This window comes from Empidonax traillii, unplaced genomic scaffold (genome assembly GCF_003031625.1).
Source record: "Empidonax traillii isolate 1590-97213 ecotype Southwest subspecies unplaced genomic scaffold, ASM303162v1 scaffold441:size580623, whole genome shotgun sequence".
Taxonomy (NCBI): domain Eukaryota; kingdom Metazoa; phylum Chordata; class Aves; order Passeriformes; family Tyrannidae; genus Empidonax; species Empidonax traillii.
The window spans coordinates 523,968-530,493 of NW_020955634.1; positions in this window are offsets into that span (position 1 = coordinate 523,968).

Sequence of the window (6,526 nt, forward strand, 5' to 3'; positions counted from 1 at the left end):
AAGTCCTATGAGGAGAGGCTGAGGGAGCTGGGGTTGTTTAGCCTGGAGAAGAGGAGGCTCAGGGGCGACCTCATCACTCTCTACAACTACCTGAGAGGAGGTTGTAGCCAGATGAGGGTCAGTCTCTTCTCCCAGGCAATCAGCAATAGGACAAGAGGGCTTGGGCTTAAGCTCTGTCAGGGAAGGTTTAGGTTGGATATTAGAAAGAAGTTCTTTACAGAGAGAGTGATCAGGCATTGGAACAGCCTGCCCAGAGAGGTGGTGGATTCACCATCCCTGGAGGTTTTTAAGACGAGGTTGGATGTGGCCCTGAGTGCCATGATCTAGTGATCACACTGGGGTTGGATCAAGGGTTGGACTTGATCATCTCGGAGGTCTCTTCCAACCCAGTTAATACTATGATTCTATGATTACTTCTCCTTTGCCAGATGGCATCAGGGCAAATCCCTCACACAGATAGGAGTGCTAGCATGTGGAGATCAAAAGAAAGAGCTATGACTATTTAAGACACTGTCTTCTTGAAACATCCCTTGAAGATACAGCACGAAGAGAACCAGGCCATTGTAATGAAAAACATCTGAAAGGGTCTCATGCACGGCCAACTGAGAGATTTCTGTGAAACAGTACAGTTTATTCACAGAATATAGTTTAATTTAATAGTCCTATTTTGTGACAAATCAGTCTCTTTTTACCATATTAAGAATTACTGCTCTCTGGGAGTTCAAAACTGTGCTATTTTTCAGCCACTAGTAGTGGCTGAAAGTACTATTAATGTGACTTACAGAACTTAAAGCCTAAAGGTCACTTCTGATCAAACAGTCTGTCTTGTCTGCCCTTCAAGATTCTAGACATATGGATTTGCCCTTTAATACATTTAACACCAACAACCCTTATCATCCATGGGTTAGATGGTGGGTGGAAAGAATATGGCTCTTTCATTGCTCTCTGTTCACCTAAGGAAAGATGCTCTAAATTGTGAGTTTTGCCTGGAATAAATGAAAATACTGTGGTAGAGTGTATTCTTGTTGTTATTCTAGTCATTTCGGTAGAAGAAAAATGAGAAAAGTATGTTTTACTTCAAAAATAGTTGGGAGAGGGGGAAAAGCAACTGCTAGCATTTATGATAAGCAAATGACTGATGTGAAAACCTAACAACACATTCCTAACAAGGTGGAAGAGCTAAACATACATTCACAGACAGCATCTCCAGAAGTCCTATTCTGGCAAACCAAGGCTACATTTCAGCAGCAGTAGCAACGAAAAATTGTCATAACAGAAATCCACGTTAACATTCCTTTCTGTTCTGTTCTTTTTATCAAATACATAGTCAGAAGTGAATTATTATTTATCTGGATGCTAGACTACAGAGAGAGCAACAATTTTGCTGTCTTTGTTTGGCACTGAAAAAGAATGGGGAGAAAAGTATAATCTACGTGTATCTTCAATACACCTTGGTAAAATAATGTATTTGAATCAACTACATATGGGTGTCTTTAAGAAGCAGCAGGATAGTATTTGTTGCAAGGCTTGTCAAACTGCTTCCCCCTATCTTGTTCCAATATGCTGCTGGGTATTCTGTCCTGAAATCAGGGCACCATGTCCTTAAAATTATCAATGTGTGTTTTACTGGATAGTGGCCAATGATAAGATGGCCAGTCAAGATACAGTCCACTGAGCTTTTTATATTGCATTTGTACGGATAAAATTTACAGATAATACAAACAGGATACACCCAAGAGTATCTTAATTTGTTCATCATATTTGGGAACTTACTCAAACATTTTTCTTTCTATCTGTTATGAATAGATTTATTCTGAAGACCAGGATATTTATTTCTTCAAATTCCACCTGTCCTGCAGGGGATCCAGCTGCCTTACAGCATGAGTGTTTTAAAAATAACAAACCTAAATACCTGCAAAAAAAAGATTTTCTCTTTCAGTAGTAGTGTTGATATTTTTAAGCTGCAAAGCCATCTAACTCAAGGGGGGTTTTTTGTAGATAAGGGTGATATCAGAATTGGAAGAGAAACAAGTAGCTCTTGTACATTTAATCTAAATTTTATAAATTTAAAAGTCCAGATTGTTTTCCATTAGAAAAGTTCAAAAGACCATTAATGTTTGCCAAGCAGTACAAGTTCATTATTACTGTTGATTTGCCTTAAAGAAAAAAAACAATGTACGCAGACTACTGGTAAGTCATCTCCAAACCCTACTGGATGTCCATCAGCAATGATGCATTTAATGGGACAGCCTGTCCTGCTCCCAGCCTCCCCCAGACTCCTAATGTGGCCTCAGAGAGAGCACTCAGCTTTTGCATTGGCGAGAGGAAGCATTGTCCGTGATCTGCTACCAACTGAGTATAATAAATAAATGGGTATGTGAGTACATGTTTAGACCATCGCAGTGTAACCACTTTCTGATGTTACAGAGGCCTACCTGAGCTTTGCATCACAAATAAATTAATCAAGAACAGCTCATCCATATAAAAACATTATCCCTGCCATGCAGCCAGGAACCACGCTGCTGGCAATATCGTGATTAGTCGAGTCAGTTCTGTTGCAAATTAAAACTGCCTGAAGGCAGCTTTATTTCGTCTAAAGAACTATTTAATGTCTTCATATAAAATGATATAGAGAGAGATTACAAGCATGCTATTGGTTTTGACTGAGTTTATTAAAAGCAGTTTTGTAGCGTCATTTGGACATTGACCCCCTTTTTACATATACAAGGTAAATAATTCCCCTTTAAAGCCACAGTTGCTGCTCAAAAAAATTAAAATCTGATTCCCCAAGCCAATGTACAAACTGAAATAGGAGCAGAGACTGATATTGAAATGGAGTGATATTTTCTCTCCATCAAATTCTTAGCCCTACATTTCAGCCATCTACAGTAGAGATCTTTCAATTAATCCTCTTGTGTGGAGTTCCCTTCCAGTTGTGAGGGAGAGAGAGAGATGCCTCTAGAAGAAGATTCATTTTACTTAGCAGCTACCTTACAGAGCACAGCTTCTGCTCTCTGAAATGCCTCCTTCTAGGGGCAAGGGAGACCGTCCAGAGGATGCTTCAGACAAGATGCTTAACAGTAAAATAACTAAAAGCTTAACCTCATTCAAACTAGTGCCTCAAGCTATTTATCACAAGCATCCAAAAAACATCTGTTGGTTCAACCTGGTAGGTTTAACCAGGTAGATGTCATCAATCCAAAGTTCCCCATAGGTGCTGGCAGGTGCAGAGGATGGCTGGGCTGTGCAGACCCCAACCCCTCAATACTAACAGATACAGCTGTGGTTTTGGAGCAAAACTGAGTAGCTCTAGACCTACTGGTTTTTGTCCTCTCAATTTTTTGGTTCTAAATACTCTCCTGGGAATGTCACTGTGATACAAAACTTATTACTGGGTCTTTATTCATTCCTTTCTGCAATTCCTTTAGGGCATTTTGTTCGGCAAGACAGGTAGGAGAAGGAACTGACAGTTAGTAAACTCTGGCAATTTTCAGGGAGTCTGTGACTCCTGAAGTGATCATTGTCAGTTGACTTAAATTACAGAAATCTTCAGGCTGTTCTGTTAGTGTCTGGATTTCTCAGGGTTATGAGAAAAAAAAAAAAAAAAAAAAAAGAGGATATTTTCTCCTGTGCTCAGCAAAAGCAAAGTAAAACTTCTCCCTCTAGGTTAGCTTAAAACAAAAAAGAAAATGAATAAAACCAAAACATCTTTGTCACTAATTTTGTTCATATGAGCAAAACATCAAAACTTTAAGTAATAATGTTAGAATCTTTTGTCTCTGGGGCTATTAAGAAACAGAACAGACGGAGATGTACACAGCTTTCTACAACTCACACTCAGCTGGCTCCAAACACTATCCCATCAATCCTCATTCACAAAGGCAGTCCAACAGAAGAAGGTTGAAAGTCGTTACTGATTCCTCAGTGTTTCATCTCAAAATGCATTCTCTCAGAAATAATTTTTTAACCCACAGCAGGGCTATAATGTTATTGGCACCATGCAGATGTGGTGGGATGACTCCTATGACTGCAGTGTTGAATGGAAGGATACAGACTCTTTAGGAGGGACAGGCAGGGGAAATGAGTGGGTGGTGTTGCACTCTATGTCAGTGAGCAGCTGAAGTTCCTGGAGCTATGGGGAGAAAAGAGATGATTGATAGTTTTTGGGTGAGGATTAAAGGGACAGCAAGGACAGGTGACATTGTAGTGGGAGTCTGCTGCAGGCTACAGGCTGCCCATTCTGGAAGACCAAGAGGATGAGGCTCTCTATAGAAGGATAGGAGTGGCCCCACAGCCACAAGTCCTGGTCCTCGTGGGGGACTTCAGTCACCCAATATCTGTTAGAGAGACCACAAAGCAGGACATAAGCAATCCAGGAGGTTCCTGGAATGCATTAATGATAACTTTCTTTTCCAAGTGGTACAGGACCCTACAAGGAGAGGTGCTCTGCTGGACCTTATTCTCACCAACAAGGAGGGGCGACAGGGAATGTGAAGCTTAAGGGCAGCCTTGGCTGCAGTGGTCATGAAATGGTGGAGGTCCATCCTAAGATCCTTAGGGTGGCTGGGAGTGTGCACAACAAGCTCAATACCCTGAACTTCTGGAGAGCAGACTTTCACCTCTTCAGGGATTCCTTGGTAGAATAGCATGGGATAAAGCCCTGGAGGGATGAAGAGTCCAAGAAAACTGGCTGATATTCAAGGATCACCTCCTCCAAGCTCAGGAATGGTGCATCCCAGCAAAGAGGAAGTTGGGTAAAAACACCAGGAGGCCTGCATAGACGAAAACACAAACACAAAAAGGAAGTGCACAGGGGGTTGAAGCAATGTCAGCTAGCCTGGGAGGAATACAAAGAGATTGTCTGAGCAGCCAAGGATCAGGTTCGAAAAGCTAAAGCCTTGACAGAATTAAAACTGACCACGGATGATAAGGGCAACAAGAGAAGCTTCTATAGGAACATTGGTGATAAAGGGAAGACTTTTGCCTCTCTCTTCACTGGCAAATGCTCCAGCCACACCACCCACATCACAGAAGGTAAAGGCAGGGACTGGGAAAATGAATAACCTTCCACTGTAGGACAAGATCAGATTTGAGACCATCTAAGGAACCTGAAGGTATGCAAGTCCATGAGACCTTATGTGGTGCATCCGTGAGTCCTGAGAGAACTGGCAGAGGAAGTGGCTAAGCAACTATCCATCATATTTGGGAAGTTGTGGCATTTCAATATGTACAAGGGGCTTCTGAGAAAGATGGAGAGAAACTATTTATCTAGGTCTGTAGTTGACAGGATGAGGAACAGCAGTTATTGTGAAGGAGGGTAAATTTAGATTGAATATAAGGAAGAAATACTTCACTGTGAGGGTGATGACACACTGGAATCAGGTTGCCCTAAGAAGCTGAGAATGTCCCATGCCTGGAAGCATCCTAATCCAGGTAAGATGCAGCCCTGGGCAATCTGATCTAGTGGATGGCATCCTGGCCTGTGGCAGGGAGAATGACCTTTAATGTCCTTTCCAACTCCAACCATTCTCTGACTCTATGATAATGAGCCCATTAAATGGCTTTTATAAAAATTAAAAAAAATTTGAAAGATTCTTTGATTCTGTTATCTGAGTTAAATGTATTCTGCAATACTTGCTGTATGACAGCAATTTATTTAACCATGAGCACAAATTATGTACCTGCCTACCAAGGAACTCTTAATAAGTGAATGTGACAGAAAGATAGAAAGACTGAGATTAGATGACCAGTTCTTTTCTTCACAGAACCTGTAATTCTAATTTTAAGTCATGCCATATTAATTTGCTTTTCCTTCAGAATTTATTTTTAGTCCCAGACCTTTCAGATTGATCTGTATATATATAAAACAAGGCAGATGTATGAGCTTTTTATTCCTTAGCATTCCATTTCAATATTTACCGGTGGAGAAAGTTAGAGCCAACAACAAAATTTCAGTGCAGGATTTCACAGTAATTCTTTGGAAAGATGATTAATAATGATTGTTGAAAGTACAGGATATGAATCAGCCTCTATGTCCTCCTGATGGGGTCTGTGAGAAAAAGAAAAAATTATCATACCAGGAGAAAAAAGTTATTTATGATAAATTACTGGAAGTGATTTAAAGCAATCTACTTGCTGACTTAGTTAGGTAATCACTACAGCTACAGTCTAGGGAAGGAAGGATTTCTGGTCCAGTTTAAAATATGAATTGATCTCTCAGAACATGACTTCTGAGAAGAAGAAACAAAAAAGAAAAGATGCTGTTTTTGATTTATTTTAGATCAATAGTGAATCTCTGACATTGCAAAACATTGCAAAATAGGTACTTCTGTGCACACTGTGATACAGCAATTTGTACTTGCTTTTCCTTTAGTAATAGGTCTTATCTAGAGAAAAGGAAGGATGAACATATTCAATTAGCTTCATGAAATACAGTGTCATTATTTAATTCTCCTACCTTTTTAGCCATGGACATTTTCCTAGTCATTTTTAGTTACTGCCTCCTGTGGGCTTGTGTAGCAGACAT